Source organism: Notamacropus eugenii, chromosome 3, assembly GCF_028372415.1.
Source record: "Notamacropus eugenii isolate mMacEug1 chromosome 3, mMacEug1.pri_v2, whole genome shotgun sequence".
NCBI lineage: Eukaryota > Metazoa > Chordata > Mammalia > Diprotodontia > Macropodidae > Notamacropus > Notamacropus eugenii.
Genome location: NC_092874.1, coordinates 308,335,038 through 308,362,520, shown reverse-complemented (window position 1 = coordinate 308,362,520; position 27,483 = coordinate 308,335,038). Strand labels below are relative to the sequence as shown.

Genomic DNA, 27,483 nt, shown 5'->3' with positions numbered 1-27,483 from the left:
CTTCGTTGAATGACCTTCTCCTTGCCTGAAATGTTATGCTGAACTTTGCTGAGTAGTTGATCCTTGGTTGAAGTCCCAACTCCTTTGCCTCACGGAATATTGAGTTCCAATTCTTTAGATCTTTTAATGTAGAAGCTGCAAGGTCCTGTGTGATCCTGACTGTATGTCCTTGATATTTGAATTGTTTCTTTCTGGCTGCTTGTAGTATTTTCTCCTTCACTTGATAGCTCTGGAATTTGGCAATGATATTTCTTGGGGTTTTGAGTTTGGGATCCCTTTCGGGAGGAGAACGGTGGATTCTTTCGATGACTATTTTGTCCTCTGAATCTAGCACTTCTGGGCAGTTTTCCTTGATGATTTCCTGGAAGATATTGTCCAGACTCTTTTCTTCATCATGGGTTTCTGGCAGGCCAATAATTCTTAAATTTTCTCTCCTGGATCTATTTTCCAGGTCAGTTGTTTTTCCAATTAAATATTTTACATTTTCTTCTATCTTTTCATTCTTTAGATTTTGTTTGACTGATTCTTGCTGTCTCAATGAGTCATTAGTTTCTACTTGCCCAATTCTAATCTTAATCATACTGTTTTCTTCAGTTAACTTTTGCATCTCCTTTTGCATCTGACCAATTTTTCCCTTTAAGGAGCTATTTTCTCCAGTTAATTTTTGTACTTCCTTTTCCATTCGACCAATTTTCCCAGTTAGGTTTTGTGTTTCCTTTTCCATTTGACCAATTTTCCCAGTTAGGTTTTGGGTTTCCTTTTCCATTTGATCAACTCTTCCTTTTAGGGAATTATTTTCTCCAGTTAATTTTTGAACTTCCTTTTCCATTTGTTCAATTTTCCTTTTCAAAATGATGTTCTCATCAGTGAATTCTTTTTTTATAATTTTAAAATCATTGGCCAGTTTTTCTTCTATTTCCTTCTTCAGCTGTTCCAGGAGAGCTGCTTGTGCTTCCAAGAAGTTCATAGTCCCTTCTGAAGTTTCAGATGGAAGTGAAGAGGTTCAGGGGTGATGGGGGACCCTAAAATACCAACGGTTCAAGTCGTGCTTGAATGAATTCAACTCAAGCCTTCTTAAAGCCAAAGAAAACAAAGTTTATTAAGGATTCTCCAAATTGGGTTGCCTCTTAAGAAACCTAAGCATTTGTAATGCTTGTATTCACAAGTGGGCCAGATAGAATCCCAGCTAGACAGAGTCTGAGCTGGAGTGAATCTGAGCACCTTCATGGAGGCAAGATGGAACTTAAATACATAAAAGAGTATAAGAGGGATGGGGGGGGGGTCTGGTAGTCCAGGGTGATGGGAGGAGGGTTTTTGGAAGGGTCTTGAGGAGAAGTCCAAGGCTGGGTCAAAGGTTGGAAACAGCTGGAGGCTATCAGGAGATAGCAGACAATGGAGGGTTTTGGGTGGGAAGTAGGTGGGGCAATCAAGAGATAGACAATGGTCACAGATTTGAGTATGAAAAGCCAGGTTCTGTGGAGAGATACAAGGAGAGCTCAATTTGAGTATGAAAAGCCAGGTAAAGTGAGGAGATTCCAGGGGAGCTCAAGGAAGTTCCCAGAGTCTGAACCTCATCAGAAGTACAGTCTCAGCTCTGACCTCTTTGGTGTTGGTGTTTTGGTCCTTATCCCCATAGAAAGATTCTATGTTTTTTTTCACCCTTCATCTGCCTTTTCCTGTTCATGATTTGACTGAGAGTTGTAGCTTCTGCTTCTTTCAGTCAGAAGCTACAGAACTTTGTGTTGAACTGATGTGTGAAAAAGCTAAAGGCAGGTTTTTGTTTTTTGTTTCCTGGATCAACCCTGGGGTTAGCTTGTTAAATGTGTGGGAGGAGTGGTCTGGTCACGGGAGATCCCCTCAGCTGAACTGAGGCAAAGGCAAGCTCAGGGGATGGTGATCCCAGCTTCCCTATTGTCTTCCCTTTTCCCCTGGAGGGCTGAGGCACACCTAGATGCTAATGCATGTTCCCACCCCTCCTGGGGCTCCTCTCCTGGTGCTGAGGCTTGCATGGGTCCTAGTGCAAGTTTTCTCTGCTCTGGGTCCTCTGTCCTTCCAGTTCGCCTCCGCCACAGTAGGAGGAATCCCCCTTAGCCATTTTCCTAGCCTCAGGTGTTATGAGGCTATTTGCCCCCTTCTGCTGTTCCCGCTGATCCAGGATGTTTCTGGGGAAATATTTTATGGTTCTTTCAAGGTCATCAACGGGGGAGGAGAGAGCATTTACTGATCACTCTGCCATCCTGGCTCCCGGAAGTTCAAGTAGGTGACTTACCGAAGTTTAATCTTCAGGCTGAAGGTCTCAGGAGCTGCTGTGCTGATATCTGGCACTCAGCAGCTCTCACTGGCTCGGGGTTCGGCTTGTCTCCCACTCCGCCAGTTCTGTCCACAGCTCTTAGATTTCTCGGGTCCCTTCTGCTCCGCTGTGCTGACCATGCTGTGCTGTGCGCTGGGGGCTCACCCCCGTGCAACAGATCCTTCCCGTGGACCTTCCAGTCTAACCTGGGCTCCGAATCCATCACAGTCTGTCTCCCACTGGATTCCGCACCTCCAAAATTTAGTCAGATTCTCCTTTCAGAGGTATCCAAAGGAGTTTGTTCAAGAGCTTAGGTGAGTTGTTGCTCTCACTCCGCCATCTTGGCTCCACCCCTAATTTAATTTTTTAATTAACAAAAAAAATCTATTTTCTTTTTCCCTTTTCCTCATTAGGAGGAAAAAAGAAAACCAAAGCCCTGATGAGAAACATTCATAGTTAAGCAAAACAAATCCTTGTGTCAACCTTGTATAAAACATACCTCTCCCCTTGTGCACCCTGAGCCCATGGCTTACCTGTGAGGAGGTGGGCAGCGCATCCTCTGGAATCTTGGTTGCTCATGACATTGGTCAAGGTTCTTAAGTCTTTCAAAGGTCTTTGACTTTACAATGTTGCTTTTATTGTATAAATTCGTCCTCCTGGTTTTGCTCACTTTGCTTTTCATCAGTTCATTCAAGTCTTCCTACTTTTCTTGGAAATATCCCCTAAAGCCTTTCTTATAGCTCAATACATGATATTAATCTATGATAACTTGCTCAGCAGTCCCTCAATTGATGCCCCCCCCATTAGTTTCCAGTTCGTTGCCACTACAAAAACCCTTGCTATAAATATTTTTTGTATGTTCCTTTTTCTTGGATCTCTTTGTTGTACAGACTTAGCAATGGAATCACTAGGTCAAAGGGTATGCCCAGTTTGGTGACATTCTCTAAGCTTTTTAAGAGGACAAGTGGTCACTAGTGGGTGAAGAGAGTGTTATAGATGCCTTTGGTGACAATAACAGGCTGGAATTCTAAGCTTTTCCGAGTGTTGTCTGAGTTATGGACCAGAGTAAATGAATGATAGCATCCAAAGAGCAGAGATCGATGTCAAAATAATAACTGTTAACAATTAGCACATATATGATGCTTTAAGGTTTACAAATTACTTTACAAATGTTATCTCATTTGATATTCGCAACTTCCCTGAGAGATAGATGTTATTATTATTATTATAATAATTATTATTATTATTACCATTTTATAGATAAGGAAACTGTGGTTAATTGAGGTTAAGTGACTTGCCCAGGATCACCCAGCTAGTATGTCTCTGGGGCAGGATTTGTACTTGGATCTTTCTGCCCTGTACGTTACCCACTGTGTCACCTAGTTCTTGACATGGGAAGGACTGTCATGAGAGAAAGACTCAAGGCCCCTTGGCCCCATGGAACAGAACTAGGAGCATTGAGTGGGAGATGCAAACAACCAAATTTAGTTTTGATGTAACCAACATTGTCCAACATTGGATCCATGAGCTCCCCTTGGGGGTGGGGCATCTCTGAGACGAGGCTGGAGGCTTACCTGCTGGGCATTCCTTCTCAGGTGACAGGGGCATTAGCCTCCTGCTGGGGTCACTTTCGTCTCTGAGAATGTGGAGGCCTCCCTTTCTCCTGGGCCCCTAAATAGCATAGGGATGCCTCTGAGCTCATGAGCTTTTGAGTATCTATCATTCACAAAGTGTCCTGTCCTGCTCAGAGGTCTATTAATGAGCAGGTTCCCAAGTATATAACTCTTAGCATAGTTTTCTCTGGATGGCAAAGGCCTACAGACTTTAAGAGCCCTTTTCTGCTGTCCAGAGTGTCTGATTCCCATCCTTGCCAATATAGGAAGGTCAATATGGGTGTCACCCATCTGCTCACAACGTGTTGCTATGGGCTGGCCTGTGTCAGAGGTAGATCTGGCCTGGGCGGGGCATGGATGTTGGAGGAGTGGGGGCTTTCTTGGCTTTCTGAAAGATTCTGATTCAGGGCTTACTGAGGCATAACAAAAGGCTGAAAGGCCACTTGAATCTAAGTTATGGAAGTAATTAGAGGTGAAGATAACTAGACAAAGGCCAGCAGGGGACCTCACTAGGGGAGGACAGCTGAAGGGGGAGCTTGTTTGCTCCTAATCACCAAGGAACACTATCTAGGCTGGAAGTGGGCTTATGGGAATTGCTCTGAACTGGGAATAATAATGAGTATTGATGGTTGGACCTATCCCCACTCACATAGCACCAGCACTACTCCACAGGTGGTCTCTGACACGGATCAAAGTGCTGTGCTAGACGATTTGCTCCGAAAAGTTCTAGACAAAGGATTATAAGAAATGTGAGAGGGAAGGGAATCAGATCACTTTTAGCTGGAGCCGGAGTAGCTGGGCTGGGGATGGGGGAGGGATCAGGAAAGTCCTTATTAGAAGAGCCAACTTAGGCCAAGTCTTTAAGAAAAGGGGACATTTTAACACATGGAGCTGAGGAGGTTTCTTTTGTGTTCCCAGCTTATCACACAGGACTTGGCATATAGTAGGCACTTAGTCAATGCATGAATTGGATTGATCTGAATGAATGGATTGATTGCTACATGCTGGTCTCTGTGCTAGATGCCAGGGATATGAAACCAACATGAAAAGTAGTCCCTGTCCTCAAGGAGTTCACATTCTGCTGCATATACACAGAAAAAAGCAAATACAGATATGTACGTATGCACACAAAGACTATATAAATGTAAGTAGAAACAGCTATTTACAGAAATAAAAACCTAAATAATTGGAAAAAAATAATCGCTTATGGGTAGGGCAAGCCAAAACAATAAACACTAAATTACTTTACTTATTCAATGTCATGTCACTCAGACTACCAAAGGATTACTTTATAAAACTAGAAAAAAAGAATAAATTCACATGGAAATAAAAAGGTCAAGAATCTCAAGAGAAGCAATGAAAATAAATAGGAATAAAGGGGCCCCCAACAACACTGGATATCAAACTGCTACAAAATGGTAATTCTGAACCAAGTTGGTGCTGGTAGGTATGTAACCTATGGAAGCAAATATATCGAGTACCCTTAGTGTTCAATGAATGCGAAAACCTCAGTCACTGGCATAAGGATTCATTATTTGGCAAAAAGAAAAGCTGAGAAAATTGGGCAACAAAATGGAAGAAATTAGATACAGACCAGCATCTCACACAGTTTCCAAGATAAGCTCCAAGTGAATATGTGATCTGAATACAAAGGGTCACTTCATAAACAAATTAGAGAAACAGAGAGGAAATTACATGTCGAATCTCTGGATAGCAGTAAAGTTCATGACCAAACAAGGAATGATCACAGAAGAAAAAATGGATAATTTTGATTACATAAAATTAAAAAAATTGGTTTTGCACAAACAAATCCAATAAAATGAAGATTGAAAGCAAAATAAGTATTTGTAGTGAGTATCTCCAATACAGGTGTCATTTCCAAGACATACAAGAAACAAATTCAAATGTATAAGAAAAAAAATGAATGGGCAATCCTCAAGGGAAGATACCCTGGGTATCTCTAGCCATATTAAAAAATACTCCAAATCACTACGAACTATAGAAATGCAAATTAAATCAATTTTGAGATTCTACCTCATGCCACAGAGTGGCAAAAATGACGAAGGAAAATAATCAGTGTTGGACGGGCTGTGGGAAAACAGGCTCATTGTTTCACTGTTAGTAGACTTGAAAAGACTTGGATGAGCTGATGAAGAGAGAGAAGTGAGCAAAACAGAAAAATGATTCATATAGTAACCTCTATATTAAAAGTAAACAATTTTGAAGACTTTTTAATCAAATGATGATGAATGAAATGAGAGGAACCAGGAGAACAATTTATACTGTAGCAACAGTGTAAAGATGAACAACTTGAAAATCCATAAGAAGAACCATGCTGGTCACTGACCCTTTTATAGCTCATCCATTTCCTTCTGAAAAATGTAGTTTTTAGAAGCAAACACAGAATTCAAGGAAATGCATGACTTAAAAGAGAGGTGGACTGGTCACAAAATGAAAGAGAACAAGGTGAGAGAGGACAATTGGAACCTAAGGAATTTTAGAGGACTCAGAGCAGGAGGCCTCCAGTCCATTGGATGCATTCTCTATGTGTATTTATGTGAGGACAGAGCATGGAGATGAAGGAATGATGCAGGATGAGAAATCGGGTATGGATGGCAAATTTCATCCTCAGAGGGGATTTGTCCAATCAGAATCACCTCCTAAGACCATGACTTAGGTATCTGGCTCTCTTCCTAACAACCCCTCTGCACAAAAGTTATGCAGCAGCCATTTACAAATGGAGGGGAACTGAAGATTTTAGTGGGATTTCACCAGATCTTACCTTACATCTCAGGGCCTCAAAGCTTGTCTTTCCCAATATGCTCACCTGATAGATGAAGAATTTGGGGTTGAGAAAAGGGAAATAACTTGTATAAGGTCACTTGGGTGATGGTCATGCTAGGATTTGAACTTGGGTTTGCTGAGTCCAAAGCAAATCCTCCCTCCACTGTACTGGGGCCGCTTCCGATGGGAAAATAGATCCACCCAAGATCAGAGCAGTTATAAGCAGTCAAGTCAGGATATAAATCTATGGTCTCTGATTCTATTTTCATAAGCTTTCTAATACCTCACAAGTTCACTAGTTAATGTAGAGCCACTGAAGATGACTTAGAACTCACCACATTCCTGGGTCTTTTGTAGAAAAGCTGTTTGCCTCTTTTATTATACTATAGCCATAGGAGTTATCGTTATCACTGTTGATTGTCCCCTCTCTTACTCTGGGAGTGCCTGAAGGGGAGGGGATGAGGGTTACTCATTCCTATATTCTGCCCCACTCCCCAACCCCACTGTCTCTATCTCCAGTGTCCTGTTCGAAAGTCTTTGTTGAATAGAGGACTGAGGCAGGTCTGTTCTCAAATACGTGGAAGAGAGTTAAAAATCTCTTGCTGCTTAATAATATTCCATTTAGTTTCTCAAGTGAATAAAAGTCTATCATCCCATATGGGGCATAAGGCAAGGGAAAAAAAAAACACGCCAAGAAAGTCACCTTCTGGTGGCGGAAACAGGCTGGAATTTGTATTGTTGCTATTTCTGGATGCAGCCAACTGTGTGACTTTAACTCCTGTTACTGCAATGTCAGGAACATTGACTAAAAGCCTACTGTGTGTAGGCCCTAAGACTGGACAAAGGGAGAAGAGAAGTGAAAACACTTGTTACAGCAGATCCTCCTTTCCATTTTTTCCAGGTACAAGAAGGGCAAATACTCTGAAGGGTGAGAAGGGAAGATATTTTCTACACTAGTGGATTGGGCCAAGGGAGATTTGGAATGATGTGTGTGCCTTGGTTGTGGTTATTCTTCCACTGACTGCTATTCTAGATCCCCCTAGCTAGGAGAGACATTAGAACATAGAACATCAAATGTCAGAGCTGGGAGGGAAATTAGAACATTAGTATCAAACTCAAGTAGGGATTCTTGCATGCCCAATATTAACTTAGAAAACTACCTATTAATGTGGTCTATGTTGTATTTTTATTCATTCTGGTAAACATTTTCCAATTACGTTTTAATCAGGTTCACCAGGATGGGAGATAGAGGGGCTGCTAGTTTGAACTCCCTGGCTTAAAACACAAAATATCAAAACTGGGAAGGACCTTAAACAAACAGTGTCAGTCCTGTGCAGGGCCTTAGAGAACATTAGAGTTGGGAAAACTGGACTATCTGTTCCAAACCCTGCATTTTGAGAGAGCATAATTGGGCTCCGATAAAAGAACAATTCTCCTGTGCTTTTCTGTTGCTCTCAGCCCAGCTCAATTGCCAGGTCCCCTACGAAAGCTTCCCTGATGCCATAGCTCATCCCAGGAGAGAGATCCTGGGACTTTGTCTTTAGTAATCAGCGTTTGCAGGGCATGAGTGTTTCCAGTGGGTGAACTCTCCATACTGCCCTGTTCCTCCATTGTGGGTGGGTGAGCTTTCAGCTTCTTAGTGGTTTCTTCACAGGGGCTGATGTTTAACTTTTTCCCTCCCATGACTCAGTTGAGAACATAAGTGGGCGCTGTTTGCCCAGGGTACCTTTTATGCTCTGTGTCCCCATTATTACCCCAATCACATGATGTGTGTGTGTGTGTGTGTGTGTGTGTGCATGTGTGCACATATGTATATATGTGCACTTTGGTCTTTTTTTGAGACTGGGTCTCCCTCTCATGACTAGGTTGGAGGTACAGCAGCTTCTCCTGGCCTTATCCTATGGCTGGCTGGCACGGGAGCTTTGACCAGCTGTTTCCCACTTGGGCCACCTGGTGGCCCTCTCCTCTAGTGGGCTCAGCATGGTAATTTTAGAGAAGATACCACCAGCCTTAACCTCTCCAGTACCAGACCACAGATACAAGCCACCGTGCCCAGTGCCAGGAGTTTGATTCAGCACTACCCGCTCCCACATCCCTCATAGGAACTTTCTATTTGTGTGTTTCTCACAGAAGTGTTTGTTCCTCTTCTATGAACTTCTCACAGTGCCTGGCACACAGTAGGCACTTAATAAATGCTTACTGACTGATGGGCTCATTTCAGTCCATTTCCAGTCGTTCCTCCTTGTGCACTAGACACTCTCTGAGGGACGGAGACATTTCTTCTTGGTCTTTGTGTTACCTCCCTCTCCCCACCAACCAGGTGAAGTGACTTGTGCACAGTCACACAACTGGTAAGAGGCAGAGCCAGGATTCCAGCCCAGGGCTCCTCCCACTATCCCACAGTTACTCTGGGCAATAGGGAGCCATGGAAGGCTTTTGAGAGGGGTAATGACCTGGTTGAGACTGTTTCATAGTTACTGGTTAATCCAAAAGTGCCCAGCAGACAGTGTGTTATAATGGATGGAGTGCTGATGTTAGAGTTCCTGACTGTGACTTGACTATCCCCTTGCAGAATAATTAGGTGGATCAGTCTGTGCTGAAAGCAAGAGTTTCCTTTATTTGGTATCTTTAAAAGAAGAGCCAGAAGGGTAGAGGAGATCAAAGAAAGAGTGCCAGGTGGCCTGAGGAGCCCCACTTTGCCCTGGGTCTAGGACTGATCCCTCATCCACCCTGGCCCAGTGGGGCTCAGACTGAAGCATGCAAGGTAGGGCAGACCAATCAGCCCTTCCCTCACTGTGGTGGTTCAGATCCCCCTAAACGGGACTTGACAGGGGAAGGGCAGAGATCCAAGAATGGGGTCTTGGGAAAATTGGTCTTTAGGCCATGGTAGGATACTTTCTGACTCTGGTTCAAGGCAGCTTGGGAAATTTGGGGTTCATGGATGATACAGACTTAAACTGTTCTGATGTTTTATCTAGGGAGAGAAACCATCCTTATTGTTTTGTGGAAGGAGGACAATAGCTCTCAGAAGATGCTGCTTTGAGCCGCAACTCTGACCGTATCTGTGGGGTCTTTGGCAAATCATCCGACATCTCCTGGCCTTGCTATTGAGCACTGTAATGTAAGGGTTACTGCAATGGCTCATCTCCTCTCCCTCCTCTCTCCTCTTTCTCTGTCCCCTCTCCTTGTCTCCCTTCTCTCCCTCTCCCTCTCCTTCTCTCCCTCTCCCTCTCTCGCTCTCCCTCTGTCTCTGTCTGTGTCTCTCTCTCTCTCCTTTCTGTTTCTCTGTCTCTTCTCCCTTCCCTCTCCCCCTCCAAGGAGGCCCCAAAGTGCTGCAGAGAAGAGTAATGCAGTTCATATTCACACCTAGAGCTTCCTCTGTTTCCTTCTGGTCTATTTTGAATTGTCCTCATTAGACCACTCACCTTAAACTATGAGGTGGGTGTAGCCTAGAAAAACAAGGAAAATTAGTTTCCAGCCAAAGTTAGAAACCGTTCAAATGAGATTCATTTAAAAATTAAGAAAAAAATCTGAGAATGTTCTCGGAAAATCCAAGAAGGCACTGCTCTTCTTAGTTCAATTGCACCAGTGTTTACTGCACAATCAAGTGATGTTTTTTCAGGGCTGACTGTGCGCCAGGCCCTGCACTGTGCACTGGATACATTCTAGTTCCTGCTGGTGCCAAGAGTCAGTGAAGATCTCTGAAGACAATTTGAACAGCATCAAGTCACCTGAGTCTTCCTCCTCTGTGGGGATGGAGGTACTCTGAAGATGGCATTCCCACAGGTAAGGCCATCTGACCATTCTCACACAGTCAGGACAGGAGGGGAGATCCCAGAGCAGACCTCACCGGCCTTCCCTCCTGCCTGCTCTTCTCTCTCAGCTCCCTTGCCTGGTCCTGCAGATGTGGAGCTCAGGTTCTTATTGCAAAGCTGGGAGCAGCCCTGTCTCCTCTTTCTGATCTCTCTTTAACATGACTTTGACTGAATCATTTTCCTAAAGCAGACATTGGACCACGGACCTCTTCTGCTCCTGAACCTTCAGTGGCTCTCCCTGCTTCTAGGATAAAATGCAGACTCCTTAGCTTGGCATTTAGAGCCCTTCATAATCACCTCCCACTCTGATATTCTGTGGTCCTCTCCTAGCCCCTGGCCCCACACCTAGTACATAGTAGATATCCAGTAAGTGCTTCTTGAGTGATCAGATAATGCTGAGCAGTACTGGCAGAGAGGTGTGTTAGAGGGGATTGTAGGAAGGAGAGTTCACTATGGCCAGGTCTCTGGGCAGGGAGGAGGCAGGACTTAAAGTTGTGCCTTGAATTTGTGGGCTTTGAATGGTGACCAAAAAGTGGGGCTGGGGAAGGGAGGTTTGCCAGGTGGGAGAGTATCTGAAGAGAACTCCACCCCCCCCCATTTATCTCTCCCTTTCTTTTCTCTCTCTTTCTCTCCCCTCTCTCTGTTTCTTCTCTCCTCTATGTCTCTTCTCTCTTCCTCTCTCTCCCTCTTTCCCCCTTCCCCCCCGCCTTGCTCCATCCTTGTCTCCCTCTCCCCCTTCTTCCCTCTCCTGTGACTGTTGAATTCCATCCCCTCTTTTACAGTTCAATTCAAATGAGACCTTGCCCAAAGAGCCTTCCAGTTAAACCTGGGCCTGACGCACTTTTCCCTTTGGATCTTTTTGCTGCACTGAATGTATCTTGAAGAACATTTGGGTCTGGATTAGTGAGAATAATGAATCCCCCGAAGTGGTCACATGTATTGAATTTGCACTATTTGAAGTTATCATTATGTAAAATATGATAATTAATTACAACCTAATGGAAACCTGCAGCGTGGATGTGAATAATGTGACTGTTTCAGGGGATTCATTCTTTGCACTAATCGGGACTGGCTGGACAATGCACCAGTCCTCTGGTTTTATGTCAATCAATCAACAAGCATTGATTTGTTATGAGAAGGATCTAAGGCACTGGATTCATAGCTGGGGAGATCTGGGTTCAAATCCCACCTCAGATTGACTAGCTGGGTTACTCTTATCCTTTTACTGTTCTATACCTCAGTATCCTCATCTGTAAAATGAGGGGTTTGTATGTAAAGGCTACTAAGGTCTCTTCTAGCTTTTAATCTATAATCCTGGAATCCTACAGTATGATTTATTAAGCTCCTATTGTGTGCTAGGTGGGACATTTAAAGTCAAAATTGAAACAGATCCTGCCCTCAAGCAGCTTATAGTGTATATCTCCTCCCACTGTAATAAGACTGGGAGTTTCCAGAGGGTGGGAACTGTATATTGTTTAAACCTTATACCTCTCCCAGCACCCAGCTCAGGCTTCTGTAGGAAGCATTATAACCGTGTTACCTTTGTCTTGTTTCCCCTGATAGACTATGAGCATTGTCCTCCAGAGGACTTGAGCAGAGTGTTTGCGTGGAGCCCAGGTATACAGTAGGACCCCAGAGAGTGTATGTATATTTTTGGACCTGCCCTTCAGGATAGCCTGTCCTGAAGCTGTTCTTTCTTCTGCTCTGGAGGCAGGGTGGGCCTGGACACCAAAGTGCCCCTTGAAAGACAGGCTCCACCCAGGCCTCCTTCAGGAAAGTGAAGTTATCTACCCTGGACTGGCTGGGCTTGTGTGTGCTTGTGCCTCTCTTGGCCTGAGAATGTAGACAACAAATGAGGACCAAGTACTGTTTCCCCTAAGTGTTTGTTTGTAAAGCCTGAGCCACTGTATGAACTTGTTAGCAGGAGCTGGGGAGGGCCACTGTGCATCCCAGAACTTCTTCATTAGCCTCTCATGGAGAGGTGGCCTAATTCTCGGGCCCTGGGCTCAGGTACAGGAGGATGAGAGCCAATGATTCATCACTTCTCAGCTCTCTTAATAAAGGTAAAAGCACTCCAGTGTGGGCGGACTTTTACTGAGGAAGAAAAAGAACTAAATTGCTATGTGAACCTAAAAAGCAAACAAAACCCAAATTTCTGGACTTACTTGGCAGGTCCTTCTGAGCTGTCCAAGGTTCTGATGGGAGCCTGAGCATGCGCTGTGCTATCAGAGGACCAGCCAAGCAGAGGCTCATCAGTGCTGGGGAAGACTCTGCTAAGAAAATCTTCTACTAAGATCTGAAGGGATCACGGTCTTGGTTAGAGGGGACACCCAGGACAATGAAGCCATAGAGCTGATTTCTTCATCTTTTGAAACTCTTCCCATTCTTCCAAGGCCAACTCAAATGCCACCTCCTCCAGGAAGCCTTCCCTGTTTGGGGCAAGTCACAAATGTCCACACTCTTCAGACCTCTGCATTTGATTTGCATTTTGGCTACTATCTTATCACATGATATTATGTATTAAAAGCCAACAGTTTATTCAGCATGCATTTATTAAGTGCCTACTATGTGCTGGATTGACTCTGTGATGGACACTAGGTTTAGGAAGATAGGAATGGGAGTTTCTGCCCTCAAGGAGCTTGTGTTCTGGGGCTATAAAACAAATACACAAGTAACCACATAGAGAATGGCCATTTATTCAAGAAGAATTTATTAAGATACTGCTGTGATCCAAGCTTTATACAATCATTTCTAGAGGGATAGGATGCTAGAGGGATTCAGGGAAGGCACCTGAGCTGTACTTTGGAGGAAGCTCAGGATCCTATGAGATAGAAGCAAGGATGTTGACCTGGGGAACTATCTACTGAAAAGGTTGACATTAAGACTGAGATGGATGTCTACCCTTCCTAAGGAAGTGGTAAAAGGCCCTTCTTTCCCTCATACTTATTTTGAAAATGAATGAATGGGTGAGTAAAAGTGGGTTATTACCAGGTTCCAACCACTCTGCTAAGTGCTTCAAAAGAGACAATCCTTGACCCGAGGGAGCTTACTTTCAAATAGGAGGAGACAACAAGTAGGATAGGTACAAGAGGAGTTGTTTCCTCTGAGAAGTCACAGGGATTCTAGGTGGAGTTATAGGGTTGTCTATGGTCTCACCTTGTCCTGAGACAATGGGTATGTTGTGTGTGTGGTGGATGATACGGCATATATCCAGGGAGCACAGAGCTAAGTGTCTTAGTTCTTCTAGAGGATAGAAGAAGTCTGTAGAGATTGGTCTGGAGGGTGAAGCAATAGGAATTACAATGAAGAAAGGAAAACTGAATGCAAATCAGAAGAGCTCAATGGTCTAACATTGCTGTCCCTTGGAGTTACCTGTGTAATTACCCCAAAGAGACTGTGCTCCCTGAATTCTGAAATATTAGCCTATCCATTCTTTTAAAAATCAGTTCATCTCTGTATCAGTTATCCATCTCCCTGTCTATTCATCTTTCATCTGTCTATCCATCTTCCATCAATATCTATCTGTCACCTATCATCACTCCATATATCTCTTATCTACATGTATGTATGTTTTTATTATCTGTCCACCATCTGCCTATATATCCATTTCTTTATCTATCATCTATCTCTCTATTATCTATCTTCTGCCTGAGATTCTTTGTCCATTTATGCCTCTCTTGGTTACACGTATGGATGGATTTGATATTTGGAAGAAAAATGTAAAATATATACACTACCATTCAGCAACAGAGAGTTGTATTAATTACATGAGCCCTGACAGGCAGAGCGATAAGGTACCCTGCTGATGAATTGGAGGCCTCATTCATCTTAGCCAAGTTTCTGTATAGACCTTTAACTGATTGAGCAATGAGTGATCAGGGCTTATGTATAGAGGGACTTGGGATAATGTGTTCTCACAGTGGAGGAAAGAGTGGGATACCCAACCATAGGAAGTGATGGGAGCTATAGAAATTTCAGGTGAATAGACTGGGTGTCACTCCCTACCTCAAAATTTTCCTTAGCTCTCCATTGCCTGGAGTAGCATTTTCCTAGCCTTGGCATTCAAAGCCTTCAATAGTCTGTTGCCATTTTCCTTTTCTAACTTATTTTCTATGATGTCTGTTGGCTTCATTATCCCACCTGGTATTCTAGGTAAACTAAGGTATTCGACTTTTCTTGACTGAGGCTCACTTTTTCTCACCTTTGTGCTTTTATTCATTTTGGTTCCTCATCCAGGTATGGCCTCCTCTATTTTCACCCACTTATATCCTCATCATTCAAGGCTCTAGTAGGTGCTAAATTTATATACCCTACATAAATGTTTGTCCTAATTTCCACTATCTTTTTACATAGTCTGCAATGTTATTCTGGTGTTGCTAGTGACAGTAACTCAAGTCTGGATTGTCATTATAAACTCCTTTTTTAACACACAATTCCACAGGACTCAGCCATGTGTTTGATGAAACTGCCCAACAATTCTTGTGATCAGTTTCCCTTCCTGTAGTACATACCTTACACTCTCCAACTTCAATGCCTGGGAAATAAGCCAGGCCAACTTCTGAGATTTGTGTGGAGAATTTGGAATGAGGATCTGAGGGGACCTTTTACAAGTGAAAGAGCACAGGGCTTTAAGATGGTTTGTAGCTTCAGATGCAATTATCACTCAGTGTGTTATAGAAGGTTGAGGATATAGGAAGTCTGCTCTTGAAGAAGTGAGAGGGCCTAGAAGTACCTAGGTCAGGCACAGTAGGGTTAACTTTTGCTGCCTGTTGGTCCTATATCAGCCAGTCTAAGTAAGACTAGAGCTCAGGAGATCAGTCTTTGCTCATGCACAGTCCAGAGCTATCCACAGTGTGAGGCTTATTCAAGCTTTACTGATGGTGTTAAAATGTGTCAGATGCTGTCTAGGCTTTGCATAACCCACCACACCCCATACCTAATCATCTGGAAATCTTAGTAGTGACCTCTATTCTGACATAGGTCAGTGAATAGCTGTAAATATCTTTGTTTCTGGGATTCCCAGGGGAACAGAAGGGTAACAGGAGAGTAGTATATCAGATGGGACTGGGCCCCGAGACCAGCCAGGAGAACTTGGCTCACATTCATCACCTTCCTTCTATGCTGAAGATCCCATCTGAGCCCAACTGTCGTTACCAAGGACTGAGATTATAGTAGTGTCTTCAGGACAAAGTCTCCTCAGTTTGGATTTCAAGACCCTCTACAATCTAATTGAATTCAGGGGAACTGAATTGGATTGAATTCAAACAAACATTTCTTCAGTACCTAGCTCATGTAAGGTAAAGTCACCCTTCTACACACACAAACCCGTAGAGAAATATGAAACTTCTTCCCTCAAAGACCCCACCCATGGGGGTGAAGTGAGAAACACAATATGAATGCAAGGAAATAAATACATAGTAGAAAGAAATTAATAATAGCTAACATTTACATAGTGCCTACTATGTGCCAGCACTATGCTAAGTTTACAACTGTTACGTCATTTGAGCCTCACCAAGAACCATTTTACAGATGAGAAAACTGAGCCAAGTGGCCAAATAGTGGTTAGTTGAATTGCCCAGGGTTACACATCTAGTAAGTATCTGAGGATCAATTTGAACTCAGGTTTCCTGATTGGAGGTTGGTGTTCTATCCACTGAGCAGCCTAGCACATACTAATGTTATGATACAAAATTGGCTAAAAATATGAAACTTTAAATTTATCCTGCTAGTTTATGTCACAGATATAAATATTAAAACATTGTTTTTAGTAATTTGTGATATGTAGAAAAGAATATTCATGTAAGAATGAGAAGGTCTGGAATATACCACTTTCTAGTCATTCACTAATTTATTAGTCATTTCATCCCTCTGGACTGTAGTTACCTCATCTGTAAATTGGGGAGAGGGTAGTAACACAAGCTCTGTTAGCTGTGAGGATCTAATGATATAATGGGTATGAAAGGAGGAATCATGATTATTATGCCAGTGTATTTATGCTTTCCTCAAGGTAACTGACCTCTTCACATGTCAGTTGCATGCCATCCTTGTCTGTCCATCCTATTGACTCTTGTCTTTGTCCTCCTCTAAGTTTGTCCCTGGGTGGCCATCAAGGATCTGGGCGCCTTCCTTACTTTTTCACATCAACAGTGAAATACTTGGAATTCCCAGAAGTTATTGCTCACTTCAAGAGTGGAACCAAGATCTCTCTCTCTCACATGCATTCTCTCTCTCTCTCTCTCTCTCTCTCTCTCTTTCTCTCTCTCTCTCTCTCTCTCTCTCTCGTCTCTGTCTCTGTCTCTCTGTCTCCATCCATCCACACAGCCATCCGTGATAGGCACTTACTTTGTTATTGTTGTTATTATTTTCCTCATTATTAAATAACTTGCCCAGGGTCCTCCAGGTCACAAATATCTGAGGCAAAGTTCCCACTGTGTTTTCCTGACTCCAAACCCATTGTTTTCTTCACTTAGCTATGAGCAGTCTATAAGGATCACAGGCTGGATTTGGAGTCTCATTCTCTGACTGCTGAGGGACGGCTCTCTCTGCTCTTTGTTCTATTGTAGCCTCGCCTGCTGCCCCACCCACTGAGTAGAGCCACTGAGGCTCTACTTGAGTCTCTCAATACCATGAATTTTTGACCATCCCTGGAGGGACTTCCCTGAAATACTGTTTGGCTCTCAGTTAGAAAATTCTTTTTTCTACTAGACTGGAATCTGCTTCCTGATTCTTTATCTGTTCCTTATAGAAGATTCTCCCCTGTAGAAGCAGAAGCTATGGATAATCTGGGGGAAGAGTCAATCAGTCAACAAACATTCATTAAGGACCTACTATGTGCCAGGTATTGTGTAAGTGCTGGGGATATAAAAAGAGGTAAATGACAATTCCTGTTCTCAAGGAACTCAAAAGGAAGAACCAACATGTAAACAGCTGTGTACAAGCAGTGATAGACAGGAGCAATTGGCGATAATCTCAGAACAAAGGAGTCAAGATCAAGGAGGTCTAGGAAAGGCTTCCTATAGAACAGAGGTTCCCAAACTTATGTAGCCTACCTCCCCTTTAAAAAAATTACTCAGAGCCCCCCTGGAAATCTACTTTCTTTAACACTTTTATGGATTTTTAAAAAAAATTTGTGTCAATATTAGGAAAATTTCCTTGCCTCCAGCCTATTCTGTGCCCCTTCCCTCATCCCATCCCTGGGTCTTCATGTCCTCCTCTTCGGCTCCAAATGACACATGTGCATCCATGTCTCCTCTCTGCTACTCAACAGCCAGTCAGATACTTGGAAAGAGCTAGAACTACCCATTTCTTACCAGTCATGCCTTCTTTTCCCCAAGTTAAGTTTCCCCATCTCCTGAAGATGATTCTCCCATGGCATGGGGGCTCTGCTCCCCTGTTCATCCTGGTCACTCTCCCCTGGGGACTCGTCAGCTTTTCAATGACTTTCCTAAACTGTGATGGCAAGAATAGCTCTCAGTCCCATGGACAGTGACTGATAGGATGGCAGGATTTTCACCTTTCTTCTCTTGGATGTCTTTTTGGCTTCCCTCAACATGGGCTCACACTATATGTTGCTGATAACACAACCAACTGCATAGACCCGTTATCATATATGCATTTCATTCTTGGGGACAATTGCCTAGTCTGGGTCTCTATTGTGAATGCTGCTGACTAGTCTCCAACTGATAATGATAAATCCTGATAGCCTGTATGTTACTGGTTTCCCTTTACCCAACCGGAATCCTTAGACTTCACCTTAGCTCTGCCCAAACGGACAGTGAGTCAGAATCTCATCCCATCACAGTGCCAGATCACCACTATTTCCTAACAGAGCTATTTCTGGAGCGGATAGTGATATTGGCTAGGGAGGACATGTCTGAATTTAACTGACAAAGAGGGGAGAGAGCACTTTCTTCATCTCTTCCCTTTCCTTTCTATCTGAGCTTTTGGCCAATTCTTGAGAGAATTAGGTTATTCCAAACAATTCTCTTATGGATTTGGAAAGCAGAACAATCTAATGAAGACCCCAGGTAATTAACTACACAGAGACCAAAGAATGCTTGAATTCATTGTTATTTGTACCTGAGACTGCACAGAGGGAAATGTGTGTGTCTGTGTGGGGAGGGGCAGGAGGGACCTGACCCCAAGTGGAATGTGTTGCCTTTGTCCAGAGATGATGATGATGACGATGATGATGATGATGATGATGATGACGACACCAACATCACAACTTCCTGTTGTAAAGCACTTACCACAGCCTTGTCAAACAGGCAGGGCAAGTATTGTCACTTCTATTGTACATATGAAAGAAGGGAGGCATTGAAAGATCAAGAACCTTGCCAAGGTTCTTGCCAATCATAGTTAGTAAGATCCAAATTCAGGTCTTCTTTCAAATCCATTACTTTTTTCTCCAAAAGTAGTGAGCTCCCCACCCTTGGAAGGCCCCAGGTAGAAAGGCTGGATCCTCATTTGTCAAAGATGTGGGTGTGGTCTTGGATTTTTTCAGCCTCTGAAATTTTTGATTTTTTGAAGGATTTCCAAAGTCGATCCAAGAGAGAAGTGGGTTTTTTCAGGAAGTGGTGAACACTCTGTCTGAGGAGATTTTTCAGCAGAGGATGGATGACCACTCACCAGGGATGCTCCTAAGAGATATTTTTTTTTCAACTCAGTGGCCTCTGAGTTTTCATCCACTATAGATCCAGCCACTTCCCAACTCAAACATCATTTCTATTTATAAGGCCCATCATAGTGTATTGGACAGGGCACTGGACTTGGATTCAAATACAAATATTCCATGTGGATACACTCCATAACACTGTCTCTGGCATATAGAAAGTGTTTAATAAATGCTTGTTTTTTAAAAATTTATTTAATAAATGCTTGTTGAAGAACCTTTGGAGTTCTGACTCTTCTACATACTTTCTACCTATGTAATCTTGAATAAGACACTTGACCTCAGCTTCCTCATCTGTAAATAGGGGAAGGTGGTTTTAATGATTTCTAAGCTCCCTTCCAGTTCTCTTCCAGATGGTCCTTTTGGAGCAGGTGATTGAGATGGGGATAAACTGGCAGGAACATCTGTCACAAAAGAACAACAAAGAAAGCAAAAATTATATTTAAAATGGAAGAAGACTCACCCACACAAACTCACTGATGGTTCTCACATTTTGTTCCCTTTGCTGAATTTTTTTTGTACGTGCTGGCTCAAGAAATGTACATTGAGATGCTGGAACAGAAATGCATTTTCAACATCGCCTGTCAAGTCTGCATGGGGTCACCAAGATGGGCTGCAAGAATTCTCATTGGATGTTAGCTGGTGTGTGGGAGAGGCCACTCACTGGGGAGGTGGGTGAGCTTGTGGGGTGGTGAAAGGGGACCAGGAATAATTCCATTTTCCACCTGTTCTGTGATGGTTTTAAACTTTGAATGTGTCAGAATGCCGCCAGCTGCTGTCAAAGCAGGGACTTGGAAATATCTTCGTGGCACTAAGCCTTTGCCACTTTCCTCCATTTTTACTTTTTGTCAATGAAGAACTTTTTGGCACAGCATCAGGATATTTCCAGGATTCCAGCTGGCTCTGCCCTTGCCCTGGGGCTTTCCTTGGGGAAGGAAGGAGGTGAAAGAAGGGAACAGCTTCTCCCTTATTTCTGTGGTAGCTGGTAACATGCAATGCCTGTAAGATGTGCTTATGAAATTGAATCTCAGTGATTTTTTCTTCCCTCTTTCCTTATTGTTGCTCATCAAAGGGCAGAAAAAGAAGAGGGTCTTGGACCTTTTTCTCTTTTCTTTCAGATCAGTTATTTCCTTGATGGAGGGAACTGGGAAGGATCCTCCCTCTCCTAATGCAGCATTCTGCCATTTGACATCTTCAAGAGGTTCTGGGGCCACTGACACATTCAATGCCTTGCTCAGGGTCACAGTCCCCAGGTATCAAAGAACTTGGATGTCTGTCTTCTTGACTCTGAGGTTACCTTTCTTTCCACCTCCCATATACCATGGAAGTTTAACTATCTTAATCTTTAGTGTTATATTTTTCTTTGCTTTGATTTGAAAAAAAAAAACAATCTCTCCTCAGGTCCATAGTATCATACATCTGAAGATGGAAGGGGCTTTCGAGGTTATCTCACTCGACCCTCATTTTACAGAAGATGAATGAGACAGAGAGTGAAGTGACCTGTCCAGAGTCACACAGACAGTAAGACCATTTGACCTAAGGTCAAAATTCCATTTGACACTGGAATTTTCATAGATTCAAAGACAGAGGGGCCCTTGGAAATCACCTGTGTGTCCTTGAACAGGTGATGTCCCCTTGGTGCTCTATAGTTTCCTCCTTTGTAAAAGGAGAGACTTGGTGCTTGAAATGCTATGGCCATTTAGTTCAACCCAAGCATTTTGCAGATGGCACTGAGGCATAAAGAGGATAAGTAACTCCTCCAAGGTCACACAAGTAATAAGGGTCAGATCTGGAATTTGTGTCTAGATCCCATCTTTCTGAATGCATTGCCTTTTACCCTTCACTCTCCTGCTTTTCTTCAACCTGTGACTTAATTGGATCTTATGGAGAAGACTTTCTATCCTTGACTGAGCCAGGAGAGCTGGATAATATCAGTTTCTTATAGGGTAGACAAGAACTGATGCCATCAAAATAGTGGAAGCAGGTGTCCCCTGGCAACGGGCAGTGGGCAGCATAGCCCATGAAAGCCTCAGGTATCCTTGTTTGGACTAAGACCATAAGCACCATCTCCATTTCTGATTTGATTGGGTGGCAAGGGAACTTGATACGTATCATTCATCTTGAAACCTCTACCTCTGAACCCAATGTGGTCTAGAATTAGCCAATTACAGTAGACAGCAGGAGTCAGTTCTGGGGGTTCCCTTTAAGGTTAGGCTCCCAAGAAATGCCTGAATCTTGAACGGGGAAGAACCTGAAAGGGTCATCTAATCTAACCCTGCTTCACAGTACTGATGAGGAAACAGCCCATTTCTGCATTCTGAAGAAGAAAAATATGTGCTAGAAGTTGCTGGACAAGATGGATTTGATGTGAATAAGGAGAAGAGAATTGTGGGGGGAAACAAGGCCTGGAGATGCTAAGGCTCTATTAAATCAACATGAGCCAACAGTTAATATAGCAGCAACAACAACAACAAAACCGAGCAAGCAAAGAAGCACCACCACCAACCACAACTAAAATATTCAGGTGGCCTTAACAGGAGAGGAACTCCTGGCCACTAGCCACTGCCCTGGTTACACCACAGCTGGAGTGTGTGCTCATTTCTCAGCACTATTTTGATGATAGAGGGGGTCAAGGGAGGAAGTGGGGATGTTTAGCTTGGAGAAGGGAACGCTGGGATCAGGGGAGGGAGCAAGTGTGGTCTCCAAGTATTTGGCAGATTTTCACTGTGGAAGAAGTCATCCTGATGAATATCTGGTCACTGGATCCAGATGGCTCAAGAGGAGAAAGTGAGGCTGGTGATTGTACAGCCCTCTCTCACTCAAAGTCAGGTGCAAGTCATGTCATAATTTCTCTGATGTCATGGTCTTTGAAAACGAAGGATGAACACAGCAAGGTGGAAGAAGGATTAGCTTTGTTCTGTTGGGCCCTAGAGGACAACTGAAGAAGGAGCAATGGGGAGGGGGGAGGGGAATGGCAAAGAGGCTGATTTAGGCTGGATGTCAGGGAATGTCTAACAATGAGAGCTGACCAAGAGGGCAACTTCTTGGGAAGAGGGGGGCGGCTTAAAAGTGTAGCCTTCAAAATTAGTCCATATGAGCACTGATCTGGTAGGTAGTAGAGGGGATTCCTGTTCAGGTACTCACTGAGCTAGATGACCCCTGAGGTCCCTTCAGACTCTGAGAGCCTGAGTGGTATAACTGACCAAGCTGGCCTGCTGTCTCGGCTCCTAGGAGTCTCTCCAAAGGTGTAATGGGTCTATTTGGTTCCATTCCTGGTGGCATAATTGTAAAAGATGGAATATAAAAGATGACACATGGAAACATTAGCCCCCCTCAGTGCCCCCCACCCAGACCCCTACAAAGGCCTATAACCTGTCTCGTGTTCGTTATCCTTTGATCTTCCTCATAATGCATTTCTTTCCTGGGTAATAGGTTTTCATCATTCTTGATGTCTATTGATTCAGATTCTTTTCCTGGGTGTCAGAGAGAGAAGACAGAATAAAGGACAAAAAACCTCCTGCATCTGATTGTATTTCAGAGGAGGTGGTTTTTTGTGGCTCTCCTCAGCATGAGGATCAGCAATGCCTCTTTCCTTTTGTCCACTTTGTTACAACACCCCTGCCCCCCATTGAGAATAATCCCAGTGTTGGAAGGAACAACAGGAAAGATTTCTTCATGTTTTAATAAGAATCTTTATCCACCATCCCCTAAACTTAGTACTCTTACCTCTGCCTCCAAAGACTGAGAGATGAGGACTCATTACCTGCAGTCAGTTCACTCACTTTGGAGTTGCTGTCATTGTGAGAATGTTCTTCTCTATTCTTGTCCACACTCTCCAAGTAGTCCCTATTGTGGGGCAAAGTAAAACAGATGAGTTCCTTCTCCCACACACCAGTTTTCAGGTGTTTTAGAGACAACCTTCTGCTAGCTTTTTAGTCTTTTTTCTCCAAACTATACCACCCCTGATTCCTTCAAATGATCATCTTACAACATGATTTGGGTCCCCTTAGCTTGTCAGCTTCCTCTGGACACATTTCAGTTATTCAAGGATTCCTTTGTTCCACAAAATATGAATTTGAGGGAATTAATGTCTCAAAGCTTGGTTAATTCCTTTAAAAGCCCATTTGTGTTTACACATGTGAAAGGGCCATATGTCTGTGAGGAGGGAATTCCACACTTAGTCTCCATAACTCATTGTGCATTGTGAATTTGCGTTTATATAAAAGAAAACCTGTTAACCCAGTATTTGCCATGTTTGAGTCATCAGAGTGGAGAGAGGATTTCTTTTGGCCTCTTGTGTGTTAAGGCTATATTGATTCATTCTCGTCAGTTTTTATACATATCATCTGATTACACAATCGACCTGCCCCAGGAGAATGGAGAAATGTCTGAGCTGACATTCAACTATTTTCTTGGTGTTTCTTGCTCTTTCTGTTGTAGACTCCTGTTCTCAGATTAGCAGCAGGGACTCCTTCCAGCTGGTGTCTTATCTTTTCACTTGGTTAGGAGATAGCAGAGAATGACCTGTGGGAAGAGGGCTAGCCTGGGAACCAGGAAACCAATAGTCTAGTTTCAGTGGGGCCAGTAATTTTCTGTGGACTCTTGGATAAGTGCAATGTATTGGCATGCTAGCTCTCTTTTGTTGGCTGTCTTTCTCATCATTTAAACCCTCTTTTGGGGGGCAGAGCCAAGATGGCAGAGGAGAAAGATGCACCTCTAGAAGCTCTCCTCCCACAGTTCATAAAATACCTGTAAAAAATGACTCTAAACAAATTCGAGAGCAGCAGAAGCCACAAAATGACAGAGTGAAAGAAATTTCCAGCCCAAGGCAGCCTAGAAGGCTGACAGGAAAGGTCTATCACACCAGGTGTGGAACAGAGCGCAACACAGCATGGGCCAGGTCACAGCAAGGACAGGACTGGAGCTGGCTTCAAGGTGCCACTGGCAGCAGCTGTGGGTCCCAGATTCTTCAACTCACAAATGCCAAAGACAGTTTCAAAGGTCAGTGAGAAAGCTCTTTCACTTGGGTGAGAAGGGAATGCAGCAGTCTAGCCCCGGCCCCAGGCAGTGGCAGCTTCCATTGTTGGAGCCCTGGCCTAAAGCCCCTGGGGGAATTGAGCAGCTGATCTGAATCTCAGACCTGAGTGGTGGCCCTGGGGTGAGGAGGAGTGCTGGCTGGCTTGGTGGAGCTGGTGCAAGCTCTGGAGAGGGAATTCTGCTCGCAGACCAGAGCGTAGGCCAGGAGAGGAATAAACTCCTCTCCCTTGATTGTGCCATGTTGGAGGAACTGAGAACTTACATGTCCCAAGAGTATACCCTCCCCTTGAAAAGGAACATAAAAGTCAAGTAACTGACTGGGAAAATACTCCAGAAAGGGAAAAAGAATAAGACAATAAAAGGTTACTTTCTTGGTGAGCAAATATTTTCTTCCATCCTTTCAGAGGAAGAACAATGCATGCCATCAGAGGAAGATCTAAAAGTCAAGGCTTCTGCATCCAAAACCTCCAAAACAAATATGCAATGGTCTCAGGTCATAGAAGTGCTTGAAAAGGATTTTGAAAATCAAGTAAGAGAGGTGGAGGAAAAATTGGGAAGAGAAATGAGAGTGACGCAAAAAAAGTCATGAAACGCAAGTCAACAGTGTACTAAAGGAGACCCAAAAAATGCGGAAGAAATTAACACCTTTAAAAATAGACTAACTCAAATGACAAAAGAGGCCCAAAAAGCCAATGAGGAGAAGAATGCTTTAAATAGCAGAATTAGCCATATGGAAAAGGAGGTTCAAAAGCTCACTCAAGAAGATAGTTCTTTCAAAATTTGAATGGAGCAGATGGAGGCTAAGGACTTTATGAGAAACCAAGAAATTACAAAACAAAACCAAAAGAATGAAAAAATAGAAGACAATGTGAAATATCTCATTGGAAAAACAATAGACCTGGAAAACAGATCCAGGAAAGACAATTTAAAAATTTTGGACTAGGCTCAGATGCAATCCAGCTCAGACTCTGTCTAGCTGGGATTGTGTCTGGCCCACTTGTGAATACAAGCGTTACAAATGCTTAGGGTCCTTAAAAGGCAACCCAATTTGGCAAATCTTTAATAAACTTTGTTTTCTTTGGCTTTAAAAAAAATTATGGGACTACCTGAAAGTGCTGATCAAAAAAGAGCCTAGACATCTTTCATGAAATTATTAAGGAAATCTACGCTGATTTTCTGGAACCAGAGGGCAAAGTAAATATTGAAAGAATTCACCGATCACCTCCTGAAAGAGATCAGAAAAAAAAAAACTCCTAGGAATATTGTAGCCAAATTCCAGAGTTCCCAGGTCAAGGAGAAAATATTACAAGCAGCCAGAAAGAAACAATTTGAGTATTGTAGAAATACAATCAGCATAACACAGGATCTGGCAGCTTCTGCATTAAGGGATTGAAGGGCTTGGAGTATGATAATCCAGAAGTCAAAGGAACTAGGACTAAAACCAAGAATCACCTACCTAGCAAAACTGAGTATAATACTTCAAGGGAAAAATGGTCATTCAATGAAATAGAGGACTTTCAAGTATTCTTGATGAAAAGACCAGGGCTGAACAGAAAATTTGACTTTCAAACACAAGAATTAAGAGACACATGAAAAGGTAAACAGGAAATAGAAATCATAAAGGACTTACAACTGTTTAAAGTCCTACATGGAAAGATAATATTTGTAACTTTTGAAACTTTTCTCAGTATTTGGGTAGTTGGAGGGATTACACACACACACACACACACACACACACACACACACATATGTATAGACAGAGGGCACAGGGTGAGTTGAATAGGAAGGGATGATACCTAAATAAATAAATAAAATTAAGGGGCGAGAGAGGAATATGCTGGGAGGAGAAAGGGAGAAATGGAATGTAACAACTATCTCTTATAAAAAGATAAGAAAAAGCTTTTTCGATGGAGGGGAAAAAAGTGAGATGAGAGAGGAAAAGTGAAGCTTATTCTCATCACCTTTAGCGTAAGGAGGGAATAACATGCACATTCAATTTGGTATGAAAATCTATCTTACACTACAGGACAGTAGGGGACAAGAGGATAATTGGCATGTGGGGGGATAATAGAAGGGAGGGCGAATGAGAGGAGGGGGGTAATTAGAAGTAAACACTTTTGGGAAGGGATAAGGTCAAAAGAGAGAGTAAAATAAATGGGGGGCAGGATAGGATGAAGCGAAATATAGGTAGTATTTCACAACATGACTATTATGGAAGCGTTTTGCAAAACTACACATATATAGCTTATATTGAATTGCTTGCCTTCTCAGTGAGGATGGGTGAGGAGGGAGGAAGGGAGAGAAGTTAGAACTCAAAGTTTTAGGAATGAGTGTTGAGAATTGTTTTTGCTTGTAATTGGGATATAAGAAGTACAGGTAATGAGGTATAGATATCAGTCTTGCCCTACAAGAAAAGAGGAAGAAGATGGGGATAAGGTAAGAGAGGATAGAAGGAAGGGTAGATTGGGGGAAGGGGTAATCAGAATACATGACTTTTTGGGGTAGGGGAGGGGAGAGATGGGGAGAAAATTTGAAACTTAAAATCTTGTGGAAATGAATGTTCAAAACTAAATAAATAAATTGAAAAAAAAATCCCTCTGTATTCCATCCCTGGCCATGTTGGTTGTTCTGTGTGGAGTATTTTTTGGTTGCTGATTTGTTTTGTTCTCAACCCTGGAAAGACAAGTTGAGTCCCATTTTCAAGCTCACAATGCCAGGCTCTCAAGTACCCTGGAGTTAAACTCAGATACAGCCTCTAGCTTCCTTTATTCTCTTCCAGATGAAAGCTAAAGCTCTTTTTAGGTTCTACCCACATAATTGTCCTACCTCTTTTCCCATTCCAGACTCAGCCACATTTTATTTATTTGATGGTGGGAAAGCCACATATTATACAGGCTCCTAAAAACTTAGTAGAAGAAGTATCCTGGAATTCTTATAGGCCACTGTAGACTCCCCCAGTCACCTAAAAAAAGAGCTGTCCAAAATACCCTTTTAAAATTCCTTTTATAGTTTCCCTCCATTTTGCACCAACTTTATGTCTCCTTGCTTTATATTTTCCAATTAACCTGACTGCTGAAACATTTGGATAAATTAACATATATCAGCCCATTTCCCTTTGATTTTTGAATTTCCAGTTATCCTTCCCCTTTTTGCTTTGGACACAATCATATGTGTGTGTTGGGGTGGGGGAACTTCCTAGCAACAAAAATTATAATTCATTATAATAACTTGATTGAGAAAGGTCTTGCCTGAGATTATTGAAACAGATAAATG

The 27,483-nt window shown here is 42.9% G+C and overlaps 1 long non-coding RNA gene across 1 annotated transcript; it reads right to left on the bottom strand.

The window, feature by feature from the left end:
• Window positions 1-18,328: 18,328 nt before the first annotated feature.
• LOC140531561 (uncharacterized) lies at window positions 18,329-23,071 on the bottom strand. The gene is made up of 4 exons (XR_011976381.1): window positions 22,900-23,071; window positions 22,546-22,646; window positions 22,318-22,445; window positions 18,329-19,577 (listed from the first exon to the last, which is right to left on the bottom strand). It is a non-coding gene; the product is annotated as an uncharacterized lncRNA (long non-coding RNA).
• Between the last annotated feature and the right edge of the window lie 4,412 nt (window positions 23,072-27,483).